This window comes from Dipodomys spectabilis, unplaced genomic scaffold (genome assembly GCF_019054845.1).
Source record: "Dipodomys spectabilis isolate Male_0828 unplaced genomic scaffold, ASM1905484v1 ptg000475l, whole genome shotgun sequence".
NCBI lineage: Eukaryota > Metazoa > Chordata > Mammalia > Rodentia > Heteromyidae > Dipodomys > Dipodomys spectabilis.
The window spans coordinates 328,378-352,001 of NW_024871152.1; the positions used below are offsets into that span (position 1 = coordinate 328,378).

General features: G+C 33.1%; 2 pseudogenes; one reads left to right on the forward strand and one right to left on the reverse strand.

Moving 5' to 3' along the window:
- Nucleotides 1-21,782: 21,782 nt before the first annotated feature.
- Nucleotides 21,783-22,501, forward strand: LOC122098324 (annotated as a pseudogene).
- Nucleotides 22,502-23,180: 679 nt separating this feature from the next.
- On the reverse strand, nt 23,181-23,277 carry LOC122098330 (annotated as a pseudogene).
- Nucleotides 23,278-23,624: the final 347 nt, after the last annotated feature.

The window sequence follows — 23,624 nt, forward strand, 5'->3', positions numbered from 1 at the left end:
AATTGGCTTGAATAATCCATATTTATCATTTTACATTTCTAAAGGACAGAAATCAAAAAGAAGTCTCACTAGATTAAAAGCGAGCCACTGAGAGAGCTGAAATACTTTTCAGATGATTCCAGTGGAAAAGGCATTTACTTTCTGTTTTGTTTGCCACAAATTAAGAATCTGGGTTGTTGTCTTTTCCTTTATCTTCTAAAGTAGCATCTTTACATCTTTCTGATGGTTCTTACCTTATCATGTCCTTTTCCAAATACAGCTGGGACTTTTAAGTACAAATGTAAATATACTTCCTCCATCTGATAATTATTCAAATTTGTGTTCCTTGGGTAATGAAAGGTGATTATTTTACAAACATATATGTATATAGCAAATCTACATTTGATGGATTAGCTAATTGGGAACGATAGATATTTTCAGAAGGTATTTTACTGCCTACCACATTGAGTGTGTAGCATTCTTTCTACTATAACCTGCTATCTTTTCAGTAATTTTGAACAACATATTTCTTCAATGAAATAAAAATAGAATACAATTTAGTCCCTGACAGCAATTAATCCTGATTAAAACATTTGTCATATGCTAGAAATTTTAAATGCCAGAAAGCAGCACCTGAAGCAGTTCTCGCACTTTTTTTTTTTCATTGAGAAAATACTGTACAGAGGAGTTACAATTACATGGGCAAGATAACGAGTACATTTCTCTTTTATTTTCGGGGGGGGGTCCAGTGGTGGGGCCTAAATTCTGGGCCTAGGCGCTGTCCCGCAGTTCTTCAGCTCAAGGCTAGTTAGTGCTCTACCACTTGAGCCACACCACCACTTCCGGATTTTTTCTTTTTGCTTGTGTGGTGCTGAGAAATTGAACCCAGGGCCTCATGCATGCAAGGCAAACGCTCTACCACTGAGCCACCTTCCCTGCCCTACGAATACATTTTTTATGAAACATTGTTGCCTACTCTTTGTTTCCCCTTCCCATCCCTTCCCATATACATTCTGATTAATATCTTTTCTTTTCAAGAGCATTTGATTGTTATTATTTTGAAATTAGCGGTAGTATTTATTTGACTGCTTTTTTTTTAACGAATGTACCCCCAATGCTCGTTCTCTTTTTTCTTTTATGTCTAATCTATTTATGAAAGAAACACAGCTATTTAAATGACATGCACTGCTTATTGAAGTTGAATCAATGTGGAGAGGAAAAGAAGAAAGAAGATGTCTTTGTGTGTATGTCACGTTAAAAATGTACCTACACGCTGTTTATCTTAAAATCATGTACTTTTCATTATGTTTAGATTCTGATAAAATTTAGCCTCTCAACAGTGTTAATGCACTCTTATTTCATGCCTCCCAAAAGCAAACAAGAAATGACTATTTAGTAATTTTTTTTAATTTTAAAATTATTATTTATTATAAAAACTACATTTAAAAAAAATAACCATTCAAGTGGTTTATTTGATATTTAGAGTCATGTTCAGACTCTATGTTGGAAACCAGAAGGGAAAAATATCATGTTTATACTCTTCCTTGAGCCATTCTGATTTATTTCATCTATATCTGAAAGAATGAAATTCTTGCTATCCACAATGTGTTATTCTTTCCATATTAATAGGAGAATTTGGAAAAAGGATGCGAATTCACACTAGAAAAAGGATAAGAAGAAAAGAGACAAATCTAGATATTTTGTTCTTCCTCATCTCAATCACAAGGTCTGCGGATATTAGATACAGTGCTCTACAGTGATTAAACGCATCTATAGAAATAGATAACCCCACCAGTGATCTCATGGAGAATGCTAATTTATAAAAAATAAAATAGCTTCAAACAGGAAATGTTACCTATTTGTTTAGTTCTTGTTTGGAATTTGTTAAATTCTGGTGTGCTATAGTCAACTATCATAAAGGTATACAAGAATGGTAAGAAACTATCATCTTAATATCATATTCTATTATTAGCTTAATTCTTTCTGTGTTATATGTATGTGGCTGTATTTGAGTTTTGCTTCAGTATCACATGCTATATTCTTCCAGTGTATAAGTTGAAAGAAGGCTCCCTCTGGAAATATGCTATTATTATAGCTAAAGGAAAATAAATCAGCTGGTAGAACAGACAATGGGAGCTGAGGGACAGCACCCCGGATCAGAGTGCAAGCCCCACGACCATCAAAAAATGTGCAAATATGAATTTAAGTTTACCCAAAAGGAACAATGAAAGCAATAGTAATCTTCCCAAGCAGAAAAAATAATTCCAAAAGGACTCAGTGCATCTACTTTTGCCGAGTTATTTAACTTATGGCTTCTTTGCTGGACATATTCTTATTTTAAGAATTGCCAAATATTAGCCTTATAATAAACTTCACCTAATATTTCTTGGTTCAAAAGAGAAGTCCATACAGTTGATGACACTTGGCTTTCTTATTATATTAGTTCAAAGCCAACCAGGCAAGAAAGTCTGTCGAACTCTTATCTGTAATTAAACACCAAAAATCAGAAGTGTAGTTTTGGATGAAATAGTAGAATACTAGCTTGGGGGCAAGTGGGCAGGAAAGACAACTGTTCAGGGACCTGCCTCTGAGCAAAAACTAAACAAACAAACAAAAAAATCCACATATTTCTTTGGGACCATCCTTAAAGGACTGGTTTGAGAAGGAAGAGGCTGCTTTTGCTGATCATACTCACTGGATCCTGCCTTTTTCAATCGTTATTGCTATGGAGAACTCAGGACCAGACTAAAGGAATTGATAACTGACTCCTGCAACAAGAGAATTATTTCAGGAGTGAAATATTCATGAATAAGATATTTTAAAACCTCCATGTCTTTGTTCCTTTCCAGTAGAACACTTTTTAAAACAGTTATTTACTTTTTTTCTATGCTGGCCTTCAAATGGCATTTTGTTTCCTTTAGTGATACTCTCAACTAGAAGTTCGCAGACAAGTTTTTTCTTGGGAAAATACTGTACAGAGGGGTTACAATTACATTTGCAAGATAATGAGTACATTTCTTATCGAGCATTGTAACCTCCTCCTTTGTTTCCCCTTCCCGTCCCTTCCCATCCTCCCCCCTTCCCCACCGAATCTTCCTTCCCCCTTTTCCCCCCACCAATGTTGTAAAGTTTATTGTTCGACATAACGACTTGGTTTTATGTCAGTATAGAACACACTCGAACAAGTCAGGTACAGAGTTTCCTTCAAGCCTTGGATTCTTTGCTTGTACACTAAAAAGGACAGCACAAATTAACTTGAACTTTGTCATTTCTCTATGTTCAATTCCTCTCTTGGGATTAGTTTCCACTTGCAGTAACAGTTCCTTCTAGTAACAAGCTATGGTTTCTTGAGGTAAAATAAATGTTTTTTGGCATCATTGAAATAGCACAAAGACATCTTTGGACATGAGGTAACATGCGTTTCAGAGACAGCTTAGTAAAGAGAAAATATGGAATTTATGCATGTACATATGTTCATTTAAGATGATGTTATGTAAAACGAACCCCAAGATATGGACACAACCTGCTTTTTTTTTCTTTCTATTTTTTTAATGTATCTAACCTGTATTATGTGCTATTTTGTTTCCCTACTATTTTCTTCATCCACGGTATAACCCCTGTTTTCACTGTATTTGATTTCGGGGGCCTGCAAACTTGCCTATATATTTTTCTAATGTGGGGAGTAGAAGGGAAATAAAATGCTGAAACAAGGATACAGTGTGACCCATTGTAACAATGAAATGTACAAGACACTATGTAGAGAACGAACTTTACAACTTGTGGAGCGGAGCACTTAGGAAATTTGAACTTGATGTACTCCAAGATAATGATTTTTTCATATTTTTATTGGGAATTGAGGAGGTAGGGAGAAAAGAGTTGGCAGGGGAAAAACAAAAGAGGTCGTAACAATGCTCGATAGATAATGTATTCATTAATATACTTATGTAACTCTAACCCATTTGTACACCATTTTTACAATAAAAATATGAAAAAATCATTAACTTGGAGTACATCAAGTTCAAATTTCCTAATTGCTCCTTAAATTAAGACAAATTTTAAGTGTGAAGAAAGTTCTCAGAAATATTGTTTTTGTGAGTGTGTATGTTGTGCATTATTTACCAAGTTTACATAAGTTAACAGTAGAAAAATAATAGGAATAATAGGAGAAAGAAAAGTTCTGTGTTTAAGTATAATGGTTCAATACATTATAGAAGACTCTGAAAATAAGACAACTTTGAAACTATAAATCCAAGGCCAGCATATAGATCTATGGGAGTGATATAGAGAAAGCATTACTACTAAGTGGAACATAAGGGATGAGTTTACTCTCTTCCATCTACCAGCTCTAAATCATAGTAGCTAATCATGAAAATTTGTAAAAAGTAGAATGGAAGAATAATTCTGGTTCCAAAGCAAGTCAGATATAAGAGCATGGACTTAACTGGAAAAGAGGCCATGTTGAGAGAGTGGGAATTATACTAGAAATGAACTGATGGCTAAGATCACAAATCTTTTTCTTTCTTTCTTTTTTTTTTTTTTTTTGATGTAGTGGGGCTTGATCTCTGGGCCTGGGCACTGTCCCTCCTGTCTTCTGCTCAAGGCTAGCACTCTATCACTTATGCTACAGAGGCACTTCCATTTTTCTGGTGGTTAATTGGGGATAAGTGCCTCAGAAACTTTCCTACTCATGTTGAATTTGAACTGCAATTCTCAGATCTCAGCCTCCTGAGTCGCTAGGATTATAGGCTTGAGCCACCAGCACCCACCCGGCTTAAGATCACATTTCTAACAGAATAAACTCAGGATATGCAAAATGTATGTTCATCTACCTTTATATGAATTCTTGAGTTAAAAATCTGGGCTACAGGTTAGACTTTACAATTACAAAAATGTTTCTAGTTTATAAGTTGATACTCATGGAAAAATAAAGCCTAAGAATGGAAAGGAGTCTGAGAAGTTCAGTGTGCATCCAGTGTGGGCAGAATGGTCTTTGAGACACTATCTATCATTAAGCCGACAAAAGCTGAATTGGAATAGCTCAAGTGATGGATACTATTTATGAGCCAGATTGCTGAATAAGAGCTTGAGGTTTTCGCATACATACATACAACCATGCACATACACACAGAGGAACTGAAGTGTGCAAACACACATATGAAACAACTCTCAGAATGTATAGAAAAGTTAGAAAATAGTAGAAAATGTGTCCTGAGTAAGAGTAAAAACAAGTAATAATTTTTAATATTAGAAAGTCCTAACGTGAACTTTCTTCAAAAAAGCTTGAGAATATTACATAGATAGGTACCAGATAGTAAGAAAGTCAAGTAATCATTATTAAAGGGATCAATCCATGGAGGAATGAATCAGAGACCCCTACAAGTGTATCTGAAAATGTTCATATCCTGTGTCAAATATTAGTACATCTTTGAAAATAGTACATAAACAGTCGGAGCCATCAGTTTAGTGGAAAATATTATCAGAGAAGTTCAGAATTGTTAGTCTGTATCTAGATTAAATAAACCAAACAACTTGGGCAAGACAATGTTATACAAGCCTAGAATTCTAGCACTCAGACTAAGACAGGATATTAGAGAGTGGAATTATATAGAGATACCTTCCCTGAACCAGGTAGTATAATTTCGTCTCAAAACAAACCAAAAAATTTACAACCTGTTGTCTTGTGAGCATTGCCATTGCATTGGTTTGCCCTTTGTCCATTATCGCACAGTTTTATTGTTCCTCATCCCTTGACAAATTAAGATAAATGTATATAAAATACACAGGATACTGAAATCAAATACAGTAGGGGAAAACAGGAAAGAAAAAAAAAAGAAATCACATAGAACATTAAAAACAACAACCACAAAAAAAAACACCTCTCTTTCCATATCTAGGAGTTTATTTTGCTCAGCATCATTTTATATGGTCATATATACATAGCTATTGAGGAATTCTCCTCATCTGCTATGACTATCCTATATATTTCCTTGTTATTATAAATGAGGGAAACCACGGAATTTGTTTCTTTGTGTCTTGCTTATTTTACTTAGTAGGATTTTTCAAAGTCTTTCCATTTCCTTATGAATTGGAAGCATAGAATTCCACCGTTTGTGTGTGTGTGTGTGTGTGTGTGTGTGTGTGTGTGTGTGTGTGTACATATATATGCATATATATCATTTTGTCTATTCGTCCATCTACTGAGTGGAATATTGGTTTAAACATGATTGCATGTAAGTATCACTTATGGTCATTCAAAATGACAGATGCCACTTCACCCGATATTCTAAAATCATGATTTCTAAGTAAGATAGGATTTTATCATCGTCCAAATGTCGAGATATCTGGATGATTCTAATGTATATCTTGCACTGAATTAGGCAGGAAGATATCCATTATCATATAGGATAAAATGGTAGTGACAAAATATTCACTTGAGAAAGATATTGGAGGCTGCCAGAAGTATGATGTATTTCAGATAATTTTGAAGAATTTAAATATGCAAGCTCAAGTATGTCTTTTTATATAAAACTTATGTAAGTGGAAGTACAAAAGAAGGGGAGAAGAAAATAACTGACAGCAGATCATTGTCCCCAGTTAAAGTATAAAAAGACATAATATATAACTTCCAAGTAAATGAGAGACCAATATAATACCGCTCACTTAATGTAGGTACATGCAGAATGTTTACTTGGCTTTTTCTCCAAAATATATGAAGACTTATAAACTTCAGCATTTCCTTTTGGCACATTCTACTTTGGGCCTCTGTCTTTTTTGCACATTCTTTTTGAGTTCATAGTTGCTCTATTTCCATTTCATCTGTACAAACTGCTCATAACATTGTTCAACTACCACTTCTTATTTGCACACGTCCAGTCTATGTATGAAGGTACTTTTGCCATGTTAAGCAATAGGGTAGTACGCACTCTCTGCGGAGAAAAGTTCCAGAGTATAACCCTATGCCCACATTAAAGGATGTAGAATTTAAAGCATTTTGAGACAAACAGTGATGTTAGAATTGCAAGGCTCCTTAGGGACATTTTCTTAGAGCTCATTAGTTTACAGAGGAGAAATCTAAATATCCACAAAATTAGGAGCTGATTAGTAAGTATCCGAATTAACACTAGATCCTAGATATTGTGTTATTACAAGTCACCACTGTATTATTGTTACATCAGAATCCTTCCCTACTTGCAAATATGTATGTGAAAATGAAAGAAAGTTATTAAAGAAAAATGTCTTATCTTTTTAGGCATTTAATCCTAGTACTGAGGGTAATGACTGAGAAATTCCATTCGATAAAATCTTGATGTTTATAAGAGCACTTCCTACATATAAGAATTTATGAAAGGTTGACTGAAAGGGTTATTTCAGCATGGAGATATCCCTAACAAGAACTAGACTTAAATAGAGTATATGGCAGTTATGATGTGTCAATGCTTATTGAGGCATTTCTATTATAAAGAAGAATCAATTCGTGGAGTCTTTAGTAACATCAGTAAAGCTGTATGTTCAATCTAATACTTGGTGTTACTTGTACTACATATATAATGAATAGGCTGATAAGATTCCAAAACTTATTTAAAGATATTTCAATGAAATCCCAAACTGATGTGGATAAAATGGTTGCTCATTTTAACTATAGGACAAATTAGTTTTGTCTGTTCTGTAGTTCAACCTATAATCTCCTGGCTAAACAAAGTCTTCAAAAATATTCACAGAATACCTCTAAGGAAAGTTCATGAAAGTTATATCTATATAATTCTCCTCAGGTCAAGATAAAAGCATTTGTTTCCAACATTTAAAATCAACAGGATCTGTTGAATTCATGGATCGAGAATTTTATGGCTTCACATTCATTTCTCAAAATTTTATCAATATGAGTTTCATGTCTACCAGTTCACTAAAACACTGTTCTTATTGAACTTGTCTATGTCCTTTTAGTTTTCATATCTAAATAGCATATTTCCTTCAATATCTCTGTAACAGTTTTGACCTTTTCTTCCTGCAAATTCTTTCCTTTGTTTACTTCTTTAAATCTGTTTTTTGTTACTTTCTTGTTTCCTTATCTCTTTCTTCCTATCTTGTCGACACTGGTTCTCACATTGCTCACACTTGTGTCAGAACTTTCCTTTTCCTCTTCCCTTTAATAATGTCTCCCTAATTTTATTATTATTTTGCATACTCATGGTCGTGTATATTTTGGTGATGCCTAAACAGACCTACCTCTGCATCTGTTTAATATAAACTTTAGAACTATCAGAGTTTTTTTTCACCTAAATCCTCCATTACCACCTGTAGTCCTTATCACCAAGAATATCACTAACACAGTTGTCTGGCCAGAGATGTAGAACACTTTAGATTTCTTTTACCCTTCTACTACCACCCATTCGATTAGATGAATGGTGAAGATTTTCTCAGTTTCTGTCACTAATATGATTTCTATATATTGCTATTTATGCCCTGAAACAGCCTGTTTCATGTACTCATCACTGGTCACCTTGTCCTAAAACAACCATTTACAAAAAGTATGCTTTTTTTCATCATAGTCTTTTCATATTGATCCTCTTCATCACTAAATTACTCTCTTTGTAAGCACGCAGAGCGAAGAGCTCAGACACAAATTCTTTTTTTTCTGTCGGTCGTGGGCCTTGAACTCTGGGCCTGAGCACTGTTCCCCAGTTCTTCTGCTCAAGTCAAGCTCTCTAACACTTGAGCTACAGCGCCACTTCCTCTCTCACACAAATTCTAGTGTCATTATTTACTCACTACATTGACTGTTGACCTTATATTTCTCATCTGTAAATGGATGTAATCTACCAGAAATATTGAAGAATATATTTGTTGACTTCTAGAGCAAGAAAAAAGAAAAGTAGAGTCCTTACATTTTCCACCTTAGCTTACAAATAAGGAAAGAATCAAATTCAGTTTGTTGGTATAAATTCACAAATTGTTTTCGGAGACATAAAAATTAATTTAGCTCCTTTCTCTAAGGCCTGTGTCCTTTTAAGGCAACTATAGATATGTAAGTGGTATTATGTAAATTCTATCATGTGTTTACAGCAGTATTGAAGAACATACTCTTAATATATCATTGGAAAACTTTGGTTCTTGAATAGTATCAATATGAAAATGTTATTTGAACTAATCACACTAAGGTGAAAATTACATCTTAGTCCATCAAAATGTGGAAATAAATAATTTTATTTATAAGTAAACAATACCACCAGGAAAAGTGAGTATACATTAGAAAGACTACATGAGAACCTTAAGGTTTACTATCTCTACCAGTTTATGTGATTGTGTTTCTTGATACCGAAACTGCCCTCTTGTGATTCTTATTGTATGTAACTATATTACATACAGTTACCCTGTATTCAATGTGGGAAATCTAGTTTCAAAGATGTCTAAAGTTTTTCCTTTTCAATCACAACATTGTCATTATCAGGGTACCCTGTATTCATCATCATCTTCATCAGAATTATTATTAGCATCATTAGTGTTAGTTATTGAAAGTTTGATATATGTTTATGGTTTTGCTATTATTTGTCATATGATTAATAATTTTAATGTTACCACTGGGCATGTATCCATATTAAAATTTTGAACAAATAAACAAAAAACTATACCATATCAGGTATCTTGACTATGTTCTAAAATTTTGAACAAATAAACAAAAAAAATATACCATATCAGGTAGCTTGACTATATTCTTACAACAAATTTTTGAATAGAATTTTGAAGCATTGCAATTTCCTAACCCGTACAAATTAACTTCCCCTCTCCCTGTCATTACACACAAATATTTTTTGAACAGAATTTTTTCAAGAAATATACTGTACATGTTACTAAAATATCATGTGTATCTCTAAAATTCCCTTGAAGTTCTATTGAAATTTTAATTACTTTTTTCTAGGAAACTTTTAGAAAAATAAACTGAATACCTCTAAAATTAAAAAGGTCAAAAATAGTAGCATAATATTTTAGAGGTTGTCTGCCTTCATATATATATACAGCAAATCAAGTGCCAGTGACTGACACCTATAATTCTAGCTATTCTGGATGTTAAGATCTTTGAATTGTATTCAAAACTAGCCCAGGCATAAAAGTACTTGTTAGAGTCTTATCTCCAATTAACCACTAAAAACAGGAATTAGCTCTATGCCTCAAGTGGTAGAGTGCTCTCTTTGAGCATAAAAGGCTTACGAACTATTTCCAGTCCTTGCAAACAACAACAACAACACAATGTATCCCATTAACTTCACAAAAGCATCTTTTAACTGCTGTGAACATTTCTTAGGAACATGAATACATGCCCCTGGAAAATGTTAAGTAAAAAGCATAGAATATTTATGTATATGTTAAAGACATGACTATTTAGATTGTCTAAAATATTGAAGTGGTCATTAGGAATTAAGAATAATGATAGGTAGGTAATATATTGAGAGTGGCTTTTATTCTATTTTATGATAGTAATAAAATGATATTTGTAATGATTACATAAAATTACTCTGGCTTGGTATTTGAATTATAACAAGTGATACAAATTTTTAAATGATTTCCAAAAGAAAGATCATTTTCTTTAATGGTATCAATTATTTTGTAATTTCAAAACAATTAATAAAATTATTCCAGGTGGTTCGCTCCAACACTAAATTTGTTTTCTTATTCTAGTTTTATGATGTTTATAGAAATTAAAATTCCAAAAATTCCATGGAAGTTGGCATTTAGGAACACCTTCATATATACTAATATTGGAGTCCCTTAAGTAGAATTGTTTTATTTCATTTGTTATTTTCACAAATAAATCAAGATTATTGTGTATTTTGTTTCTTTTCATTGCTATTGGCTGTTATCTTGAGAATACATTTTTTTTTCCTAGCAACGTAAAGAAAAGCAATTGGATTGAGCATGAAACGTATGGCTTTCATAAATTCAGATGCACAGATTTGTGTCTTCTGTCATTTGTTAATGTTTCTTCTAGAAAAGGTTATCAGTTACTTATAAGTGAAACATTATTCCTAGGTACTCCAGGTATCACAGACACATTTTGATTGAATTATCTCTGTATAAACTCAAAATGAACACTAATCACATCTTTGTTCTAAAAGCTGTCATTTACAAAGAGTTTTTTGCCAACATCGAAAACATCTTTTTTGATATACTGCATTTTGTGTGAAGAATATTTAACAATACCTTTTTTTTCCTTGTTAACATGTAATTCACATGCAATATATTATCTCCTTTTTATTTTTTATTTTATTTTATTTTTTATCTTTGTTGCTGTTCTTTTATTTTTATTGTGAGAATATCGTACAGAGGAGTTACAATTACATGGGTAAGATAATGAGTACATTTCTTATCAAGCATTGTTGCCTCCTTGATGTTTCCCCTTCCCATTTCCTTCCCATATCTCCTTTTATTGTATATATTTTAGTGCTTTGGAAGTGAATTGTACCTTCATAGATTTTCCAAGCCTAAATTTAACAAACTTGCATTTCTTCAAATAGAAATTCTGTAAAATTTAGAACAGACATTAAAGTAGATATAAATTCACTTACAGGAATTTATCCAGTGTGTCTTTTTAAAATTTATTTTTGGGGTTTTATTTCCAGGGTCTCACACATACTATTCAACTGCACTGTCAATGAACTACATTTCCTGTCCAAACAAGTATTTTACTTCTACATACCTAGAAGTGTAATGTCTAGATCATATACAATTCTCTTTGACCTTTTGAAGACTTGAAAAGTTGCTTATTGAAATGATTGCAGTATTATACAAATTGATCATTACTATATTTTGTGTGGTATTTTTATATTATGGTAATACTAGTGAATTTTCTTTTTCTTTTTTCTTATATACTAAAGAGGAATTTAATGTTCCTCCTATTGACTATTAATTTACATATGTTCTTTAAAGAAATATCCTATTCAGGAAAAATTGTATATAGATTTAGAAGATACAAAAATACTTAAGACTCAGGATCATTGTAGTATTAACATTGTAGCATTAACAAATATGTGCCCTCTCTCTGTTGGATATGTTTTCACTTCTGTTATAGTCTCCTCTGAATTATGAAAGGTTATCAGTTGATATTATCCTGTTTAGTCTTGCTTTTTTTAGCCACTAATGCTTTCAATGTCAAATTTTTAGAAAGCTTTACTGGTGCAATGTCATTAATGTTTACATTTATTTTTATAAGTTTTCACATCTCACATTTTTGATAATCATTTTTTATTTTAAATTTTGTATAAGGATTGAAATATTAGGCTAAGATCATTTTTTAAATCTAGAGAGGCAATAGTGCCAGTACATCCAATTTTTATTTTTATTTCATAAGCTCATGACATCCTTTTCAAATTCTATTGACAATATTGACAAATCTATTGACTACAATTTTTTTGACAATTCTGTTACATTCTTCTATGTGTCTGTTCTTATAGAATAGCTATGTTGTCTTCAATACTATGCATGGTAATAAGATTAAAATCTAGAATGAGGGCTCAAGCTACACCAGTTTACGAGATTAGTCTGACTGACCTGTATTCCTTGAATTTACACACGAATTTAGTGAGCAGGTGAACCAATATTCTATAGCGACATCTATATGTTTTTTTAAAATTTAATTTAATTTTATATTTTTGTGAACATACAGTACAGAGGGGTTACAATTACATGGGCAAGATAATGCGTATATTTCTTATCAAGCATTGCAGCCTCCTCCTTTGTTTACTCTTCACATCCCTTCCCAGCCTCCCCCCCCAATCTTTCCCCTTACTCCCCCCCGCCCCCTTCACCAACATTGTAAAGCTCGTTTTGGACATTACAACTTGTACTTCTCATTGTTGCAACAGGTCCACCTGTATCCTTAAATGACTTGTTTTTCCCCATCTCCCCCACAAGTTATACTAACATAAAATATAGTGAAAGCAGGGGTTATACTGTGGGGGAGGGACATACAGAGCAACAAAGAGATAATGTTATAAATGCGTTAGAAACAAGTGCGTGAAATAAAAAAGCATTAAAATACATATCTAAGGGTTCATTTTCCTAACATCACATTATCTGACCTTTTCCAGTTGACTCATACATATAATAGATATTGCAAATAAGGGAAACCATGGGACCTATGTTTCTTTGGGCCTGGCTAACTTCACTTAATATAATTTTTTCCAAGATTTTCCATTTCCTAACAAATGGGGCAATGTCATTCTTTCTGATGGAGGCATAGAATTCCATTGAGTATATATACCACATTTTCTTGATCCATTCATGTACTGAGGGGCATCTGGGTTGGTTCCATATCTTAGCTATGGTAAATAATGCTACAATAAACACAGCTGTGCTGGTAGCTTTAGTGTGTTCTTGTTTGTAAACATTTGGGTAAATGCCCAAAAGTGGGATTGCTGGGTCATAGGGGAGCTCTATGTGAAGTCTTTTCAGGAACCTCCATACTGCTTTCCAAAGTGGTTGAACAAGTTTACATTCCCACCAACAATGAAGTATAGTTCCCTTCTGTCCACCTCCCCTCCAGCATCTGTTGTTGTTAGAGTTCTTGATTATAGCCATTCTAACTGGGGTGAGGTGGTATCTCAATGTTGTTTTGATTTGCATTTCTTTTATGGCTAGGGAGGTTGAGCATTTCTTCTTGTGTCTATTGGCCATCCTTTTTCTTCTTCAGAGAAGTTTCTCTTCAAGTCTTTAGCCCACTTATTTATTGGGTAGTTGTTTCTTTGAGGATTTGTTGTTGAGGGAATTAATTATTTGAGTTCCAAGAATATTTTAGATATGAGACCCTTGTCTGTTGTATGGCTAATGAAGATCTTCTCTCAATCCGTGGGCTTTCTATTGATCTTGCTAGCTATGATCTTTGCCATGCAGAAACTCTGCAACTTCATGCAATCCCATTTGTCCAACCTTTCTTTGATTTGTTGTGCTTCCAGGTCTCTATTCAGAAAATTTCGGCCTGCGCCAAGGAGACCTAGGGTTTCTCCTATTCCATCCTGTAATGTTTTCAGAGTGTCTGCTTTGACTTCGAGGTCTTTGATCCATTTGGAGTTGATTCTGGTGCAGGGTGATATATAAGGATCTAGCTTTAGTTTTCTACAAGCAGTTAACCAATTTTGCCAGCACCATTTACTGAAGAGGCTGTCTTTCTTCCATTCTATTGTTTTAGCTCCCTTATCGAAGATTAGATGGCTATAGGTCTGTAGGTTCATTTCTTGATTTTCAATTCTATTCTATTGGTCCTGAGGTCTGGTCTTATGCCAATACCAAGCTGTTTTGATTACTATGGTTTTATAGTAGAGTTTGAAATTTGGTATTGATATTCCTCCAGCAGTGTTCTTTCCATTGAGGAGCGTTTTTGCTATTCGGGGTCTTTTATTGTTCCATATGAATTTTTAGATTGCCTCTTCTATTTCCTTGAAGAATGAGGTTGGAATTTTGATAGGTATTGCATTGAATTTGTAGATAGCCTTGGGAAGTATTGCCATTTTCACAATGTTAATCTTTCCAATCCAGGAGCATGGGAGGTTTTGCCATTTTCTAAGTTCTGTTTTGATTTCCTTTTTCAAGATTTTAAAGTTTTCATCATAGAGGTCGTTCTCTTCTTTGGTTAAGTTAATTCCTAGGTATTTTATTTTTTGTGGGGCTATTACAAATGGAGTTGCTTTCCTAATTTCAGTCACACTTTCCTCATTTTTGGCATACAGAAAAGCCATTGATTTTTGAGGGTTAATTTTCTATGTATTTGATAGTCAGTCATATTTTTCACATTTTGAAAACACAATACGCCAAATATATATAAGTAAAAATCGATGGAGGGGATTACAATGTTCCTTCCATAAGAAATGTACTCATTATCATACTTATTTCATTGTAACTCCTCTGCACATTACTTTTACAATAAAATTAAATTGAAATTAAAAATAAACGAAATAACATAACAATTAAGAATTCATTGAAGCCATTGGTAAAATACTTTGTAAATAACTGGCCTATGTACCCAGAGAATATGATTTGATGATATTATTTAAATGCTTCAACTTCAGAAAAGAAGAAAAAAAAATTAAAAACTGTTACAAAGTAAAGTAATAAATCAGAATATCTTACTAATTATAATAATCATAAGGTGAATTTACAGTAGTATTCAAATATGTAAGAAATGGGGCAATTTGCCATTCGTTTACACTTAATAAGAGAGAAAGAATTTTCTAGGTGTTTTTAAAAATATCTTAAATTTAGTGAGGAATCTATTCTGTCATATCATATGAAAATCAGATAAAGATACCATTAGAGCAACGAACAGATTGTATTAACTTTTTGGATGTTAATATATATACTTATTTTGGTTGTGGGAAATTGTGGGGATTTCAACTTGGGGTATTGTTCTTGCTAGGCTGGCGTCATATCAGTGGTTAATTTTAGTATAGGGGTTCCCTTTTGACAAGAACATGCACCTGATCTGTCCTTTTAGCCTTCCCATCATCAATGACATCAGAGTTCACACCAACTTGTCTAGCTTCATACCTTGGCTGGCCTGGATTCTTCAGTCCTTCCAATCTTAGTCTCCAGATAGTGCAAGATGGTGGAACTGATCCAATGAACCCAGCTATAGATTGAGAAGAAACCCACTAAACTTTTGGCGTTGGTTCTGTTCTCAAGCCTCCTACATAGTTAAGAGTAGAGATTGGAGCCCCTGGTGCCAAGCAGTAGCAGTTTTTTTTTTAAAGCAATTAGATATCTATATGAGTTAGGCTTGTGAATACCTCAGGGAAAAAATAAAACTGCAGTGAAGCATAGAGGACAGGAAGAATTTTAACTAGCTATTCAGAGGCTAAATAACCTTAGCTGGCTACTTGGGATGATGAGACCTGAAGACCACTCTTCAAAGCCAGTCCAATCTTGAAAATACATGCGATTACATCCAAAAAACCAGAAGTGGAGCAATGGTTCAAGTGATAGACAACTAGCCTTGGGCACAGAAGCTTAGAGATAGGGCCCAGGCACTATCAACCCTCAGGTGTGACGGTTTTTTTTTTCTTTCTTGAGATTGTTTCTAACATATTTATAAGATGATTTTTTGTTGCTTTGTATGTCTCTCCCCCTGCTTTCATTGTATTTGATGTTCATATAACTTGTGGAGGGGAAAAACAAACCGTTCAATAGGGATACAGGTGGGCCCAATGCAACAATGAGATGTACAAGCCATAATGTTGCAAAACGAACTTTACAACTTTGGCTGGGCAGGGCGGAGGTGAGGAAGAGATGGGAATGGATGCGAAGAGGAAACAAAGGAGGAGGCCACAATGCCTGATAAAAATTTACTCATTACTTTGACCATGTAATTGTAACCCCTCTGTACGGTATTTTCACAATAAAAAATTAAAATAAATAAATAAATAAATAAAAATGTATTGAAAGAATATGGGCTCAGTGTGGTTTTAGCTTACTGAGAAATGTAAGGTGCAGTGCATTTTTGAGGAATTTCAGAAAGTTGTGATGGAGATAGAGGGAACGATATGATTATTCTGGAAAACTGGCTAGAGGATTGCTGCCAGAAAGATAGTGATGAATTCTTCCAAAATGTTACAGTAAAATCACTTTCAAATCCATGTTCACTGCTGCACTATTCACCATAGCCAAGTTATGGAAATAGCCCAGATGCCTTTTGGTGGAGGGATGGTTGGAAAAAGTGTGGCACATATACAAAATTGGATTGCACCCATCCATTATGAAGACTGTTACATTATTTGCAAAAAAGGGATAGATCTAAAAATACGTTAAGTAAACTAAGTCAGATCCAAACACACAAAACCCATGTTCTGTCGGTATTTGGAAGCTAGAACTTTATGCAATTTTACACAACAGTATTAACCAAAGCATGCTATTTGCAGAGGAGTAGTTAAAAGGTGTAATTTCTTATAAAATTTAACTTTTAATCCAACAAAATGAATACCAGGAAATTATCACTTGGAGGATGTGAGGGGAAGTCATAGGGAAGCAATAAAGAGCATTATGGAAGAAGAGGGTGAGGGCATATTATTCAATGTAGATAGTATGAAATTAGAACAAAATTAAAGTGGGGTGAGGTTTGGAAGGGTGTGGGAAAGTTATGTAAAGATTGTACTTAAAAACTGATTTGTTGAATGGAAATTCCTTTGTACAACTACTTAAGATAATAAAATTAAAATGAAAAACAATAGAGACATCTGATCTTAAACTGTGTTCTCTTAAACCATGAGTCAATATAATAGTTTCCTCCTCAGAAATGTTCTTTGAGCTATTTCCCTCCTAATGACAGAAACTTGACCAATTCAATTAATATCACTACATCACATTGCATATCATACAGAGACACAATATAAAAATTACAATAAAAACGTTAGAATTCATCACATGATAAAAAACAGGTAGAATGTATCAAATTCTATTGATTGTTTTCCAACGTACTTTACCTATGGTATCTAATTTAATCCTCACAATAATCCAATAATGAGGAACTACTTCCATTGGTATTTCTCAGATGATGATATTGAAGTCTTCAGAGTTGGAATTACTAGTACAACATTGCACGCATGGTAATGTTAACCTGTGGCCCATCTCCCACTGTATCAAATAACTTCATTCTATTTTATGACTACAATACCAGCACTTAGTCTACTAATTCTAGGAAAATTTCCCAGAATTATTGTGTAAACTCTAAGAATATTTCATTTTTTCTTCATTAGAAAATAGGTATCAGTAATATGAAAACTCCAAGTTCATAATCACTTTATTCTTCCCTGCTGAAAGGAATTGCTAAACTATAACGTTCTTTATTTCTAGCTCAAAATAGTAGAAATAATATTTTATCCCATGACTCAACACTGCAATGCCTGGGGACCCCATCTCTATTTAACACAGTCTTACTGAAAGAATTACCTGCCCAATTCTTGATGGAAACAGACTGCAGTTCTTATGGACCAATCATTTCCACATTGTAGCTCACCTAAGTTGTTTACCACTATAAGTATTTTGATTGCATTTTATACCCAACATTTTGCGAGAAATGTTACTTTATGTACTTAATGTACTTTAAGACTCTATTAAAGCAAGACTGATATAAAAAATGGCCCCAGATAAATATTTTACCTTTCATATACCCAAAAATGAATCCGACCTATTATTAACGTTAGCAACCAGAGGTTAAAAATCATAGACACCAAGACCTAAGCATGAATTAAAGACTCCGCAACTTGTGAATGCAATTGTTTTAAAAAGACATCCATACAACTGCATTTTTTAAAATTCCTTATGATACTGAATAATTAATTATAAAGTTTTAACGCTTGAAAATAACACATTTTCTGGGGGGTAAAGTACAGAACACAAGATTAATCCTAATCATTTTTAAAAATCTTTATTTATACTACAAATCAATCATAGCTACAAAGATTCTAAAATTAACTGAATTACAGATACAAAGGAAATAATTTAACTGCATCATCTACATTCAAAGGACTGTTTCAGTAGAGAACAAAGTTATAATAATAATTAGCTTACCAAATTCATTACAGTCTTTTATTCTATTACATTTAGTTTCATAAAAACTGGATTTTCTTTTTTTTGGGGGGGGGCGGTCTTTTATCCCTCCCCCACAGTATACCCCCTGCTTTCACTGTATTTGATGTCGGTATAATTTTTGGAGGGGAAGGGGAAAAACAAATCGTTTAAATAGGGATACAAGTGGACCCATTTCAACAATGAGATGTACAAGTCGTTATGTAGAAAACGAACTTTACAACTTTGGTGTGGGGGGGGGGGGCGGGAAGGATTGGGTGGGGGACCGGGGGAGGATGGGAAGGGATGGGAATGGGAAACAAAGGAGGAGGCTACGATGCTTGATAAGAAATGTACTCATTATATTGTCCATGTAATTGTAACCCCTCTGTACAGTATTTTCACAATAAAAAAAACTGGATTTTCTTAAAATGATGCATTAAAAAGCCTATATAACCAACTTACATTTTCAGATCATAACAATATATATTTCAGAAATGTGTTTATCTCTATAGTCAATGAAATGAAATAATACTAAAATATTCAAAGTCTTTTTAGAAATTACAAGACTTCCTCTGGGATGTTATTTATATTGGAAAAGATATTCCAAAAGCCTTATTTGTTAATGTTGTGATAGTTACTCCCACAAAGGAGCCATTAGTGAAGATAACTTTGCATGTACAAAATATATTTGTCTTATAGGTAAAAGTATTTCACTTGGATTTATTAGGAAAAATTTACGTAAACACTTTTAAGGAAAGAGAATATAATTTTCAGTTGTGACTACTGTCTGTCTTAGCATTTTGAGTTTCATGTTACTCTGGACTTGATTGAAATATTTTTAAAGAGAATTATTTGAGATACCTACAGTATCAAAACTGCCACTCAATATTGATAAAATTTCACTTGAAAGAAAATTATGTATTACTATTAGTAAAATTTCTATAGTGTCATTATGACTTTTATATAAACCAGTGACTATAAATTAAGTGAAATTAAAATATTTTTCAAGTTCAAAAAAAGAAGTAAAACGACTTCAAATACATTCACAACCTGGAGATGACACATGCTTTTTGTTTGTTTGTTTGTTTGTTTTTGAAAGGAATATCTAACAAGCATATACACAAGGCTGATTGTGAGTCACTAAGATGGGATATTCAAACATAATAAATATGGGGTTGATTATCTCTTAGTGACAATAGATATGATCTTATTAAGTAAGTTATTTTCAACAGAAATCAACCTTGAATTTCACAGAAATAACGAGAGAATAATATCTGTTTGGTCAAGTCAGTCAAACTCACTCCATGAGTATATCTTAAAAGTATAACCAATTTAAGAGGTCAAATACATACTTTGTACTGACAGTCATCTTACAACAATAATTTACTACCTAATTATGTCTGTATCTTCTTATTTAACATCTAATAAGAGCTGAAAGCAGTCTTTTTTATCTAACTTAATGTTGTAAATGCTTTGATTATGATGATGTTTTTATTTGACAAATATTGTGTACAGAAGAGTGGTTCCACTGAAATGATATGACAGAACACTGATAAATAAAAACATTGGAACATAGTTATCTTTCTTCAGCTTCACCCTGTCCACATTGGCAAGCAACAATGGAACAGCATATGCACACATATACACATACCACGTGTGTACACATGTACACTCACAAATTCATGCATGCTAAATTCAGGTTTTATTGTACAAAAAGTTCAAATAAAATATCACTGATTAGTACAAATGATAATTTGCCTTATTACAAAATAAACAATCCAGTAACCATGGGTGTTACATTTTACCTGCCTCTCCACATGTGAATACTTAATTTATTTTTAATTAATTAATTCACTAATTAATTAATTCATTTGTTTGGTGCTAATACTAGCACTTGAACTCAGGGCCTGCTTCTGTCCTTGAATTTCTTTTTTTTTTGTTTTAGTTTCCTCAAGGATAGCATTGTACTGCTTGTAACACAGCTCCATTTCTAGTTTTTGCTGGTTACTTTTAAATCAGAATCTAATGGACTTTTTTTTTTTGCTTGGTCTGGTTTCAAACCACAATCCTCAGATTTCCTCTTTCTGATACAGCTTGTATTAAATATATGGACCACTGGTGTGGCTTCTACTTTTTCCTCTATACTTATCTAATGCACATACTTAGTTAGCAATTTAAAACAGAGTATAGAAGCAAGATGTTCAGAGATATTGTCCAGTCAGAAATAAAAGTTTGGAATTTAAATTTTTCTTAAGACCATACATAACAAAATAGCATGATATAGTATAAAAGAACTCACTATTGAACATATGAGCTTTAAGAGCTTTCTATTTATTGTTACCCAACATTAGAAAAAATTTATAATGCTGTAGTAAAATAGAAGTCCTTTGTATGACTACTTAAATTCTTTGTTTGTTTAAAGACTCTTGTTTTCATCTAAAACTATAGGCCTATCTAATGTCTTCATGTGACTTTGATGATTGAAGTTGCTTAATGAGAAGTTGAAATGTATTCGTAGTCCTTTGCTATCAATTAAATCTCACCTTTTCTTCTTGGAGTATATAATGATCAAAACAATAATTCAGAATCAGCACGCAATAGTTAAGATTCACGCTTCCAGTGCAAGTGGATCACCAGTAAAGAAACCTCAATACCATTTTCCACAAAGTTTTGTCACAGATACAATTGGCCTGCCTTTTCTAGCTGCTTTCCTAGTCTAGACCTATTCCTTCATTCGACATAAAACTGTGATTCAAATTATCTATTATTAGAATTATCAAGGATTTAGAATCTTGCCTGTAATTTGGTCAAAGCTATGTGTCTTTGTGTAGGCTACTAAAAATGTATTTACTAACTTCAAGTAAATACGTAAATTCTATTTACATCTTTTTTAAAATAAAATTGTTTGCTCTATAACTTGATCAGAGGCATGGATTTTGTGGCTAGCTAGGTCATTGCACATCTCTGTGTCTCTTCCTCTCTCTCTTTCATGGTTCTCATAGATAATATGATTGCTCCATAATTATCCTAATTTAATTTTCTTTAACATTTTTGGTTTCATCATTTCACTTTCTGCTCTGCCATTTCTCAAACCATTTAAATAGAAGACATTATTTCATATTTTATCATTCCTAGAATAAGCTGCACATGAAGACACCACTGGTCCTCATTTTCAGTCTGTACCTTTTTTGAATACAAAGGAACATCTTTCCTCTGCTCTCTCTACTGTCCAGTTAGAATAATTTAGATTAGTAAAAATGGAAAAAGAGAAAATAAATCATGGTTAAAATAAAACAGATGCAGAAAATTCACCGGATTTTTCTGACCAGTTCAACCAACTTGAACTATTGTAAAAACATGGACACCTCATTCTCACTGGTACTCAACGTGTCTGGTTTGACAATTCTGATGAAGACGAGGAACAAGATGAGAAAGTGAGGAATGGTATCAATTGCATGAAAAAATTGGAAAAGGATCCAAGCAAATTTCTTCTTTGGGCTGCTGAAAATAATCTACTTACTACAGAGAAGAGAATACTTTCCAAAAAGGCCACTCATGTGAATACTAGGGATGACGATGAGCACACCCCTCTTCATCGGGAAGCCTACAATGTACATTTATACATTGTCCGTGAGTTGGTGGCACAAGCGGCAGATATTCCTACAGTAAGTGTGGATGGCTGGACACCCATGCACAGTGCTTTTAAGTGGAATAATACCAGAGAGTCTTCTTTATGACTTCATCATGATGCAGATAAGAATGCCCAAGCAAAAAGCCTCTTGATTCCTTTGCATTTGCTGCTGGGAACAGAGATACCAAAGATACTCTGGATCTCCTTCTCTTGAACCATTATATAAAACCAGGTCTGAAGAACAACTTGGAAGAAATGGCATTTGATATTGTCAAAAGACTAAGTATGTATCACTACCTTTTCCAAGTTGTGGAAGGCTATACAAATTGTTCTCCTAAGTCGTAATGGTTTGCTTAAGTTTCTGAAATTTAAAAAATGCCAGCTCATCCTTTGTGTCCATACAAAATATTTTCACAATACAAAGTAATAACAATAACTTACTGTAAAAATTCATGGGTTCCATGGTACTCTTCCACGGGAATTGCCTGATTTTGATGCCAAAATATATTCAAGAGTTGTTTGTATATATCTATAATGATTTCTACAGAGTTTGTGATTTTTTTTAATCAGAAATATTTTTAACTTATCTGTTGAAATAAGTAGTACAGAAACTAAAGATATTTCTGGTGCTTGTCTGAAAAAAGTATATTTTAAAATATCCTATATTCTATATATTCTATATAATATTCTATATTCTATATAATACTTGGAATTCTACATCATTTTATAATATAGGTACATTAATAAATGTGTCCTTTCAGATTGCATTCAATATTGAAACATTTTAAAATTCCCTTTTTTCCCTAGGTCCTTATAGCATTTTATTTCTTTGAGATAAAATGAAAATGTTGTCTAATTTTAAATGTTTTGTAAAGGTTATGCTATGTGAAGACCTTTCTAAGGTGAAGATTTAATACAGTGATGTCAAACTAACATTAAATTCTATGATTTACGTGTATTGTTACTTGTAGTTTTGTAATCAACTTTTTACTTACTGTTTTTCTTTTCTTGCATCTGAAGAATAAAAAATATGGAATATTTCACAAATTTTCATATCATCCTCGTGCAAGTGCCATGTTAATCTCTGTATTGTAATTTGGGTATATATGCTGCTGAAGCATGTAGTATCCTCTAAATTTAAGTAGTTAATTATGCAACCTTTATACAGGCTTATATCATTGGGTGCATATTTGTAACAAGAAATATTATTGTTCCTAACAATGCTATTGAACTTATTTCCCTAAATTTCTACGTATAGTTGAAAAAATCATATGGTTTGGTCGATTGCTCACATTTGCAATTTTTTGTCAATGACTATTTTAATTCTTTTTCATTTTAGATTTGATCATACTTTGAAGCATTTCTAGCTAGGTTCAAAGGTGATGGCTTTTTCAAGTACTTATTTATACAACTGAGTTAGATTTGTGGAGCTAATGGATTCAAAGTAATCCTTGCTTAAGAGCTACTT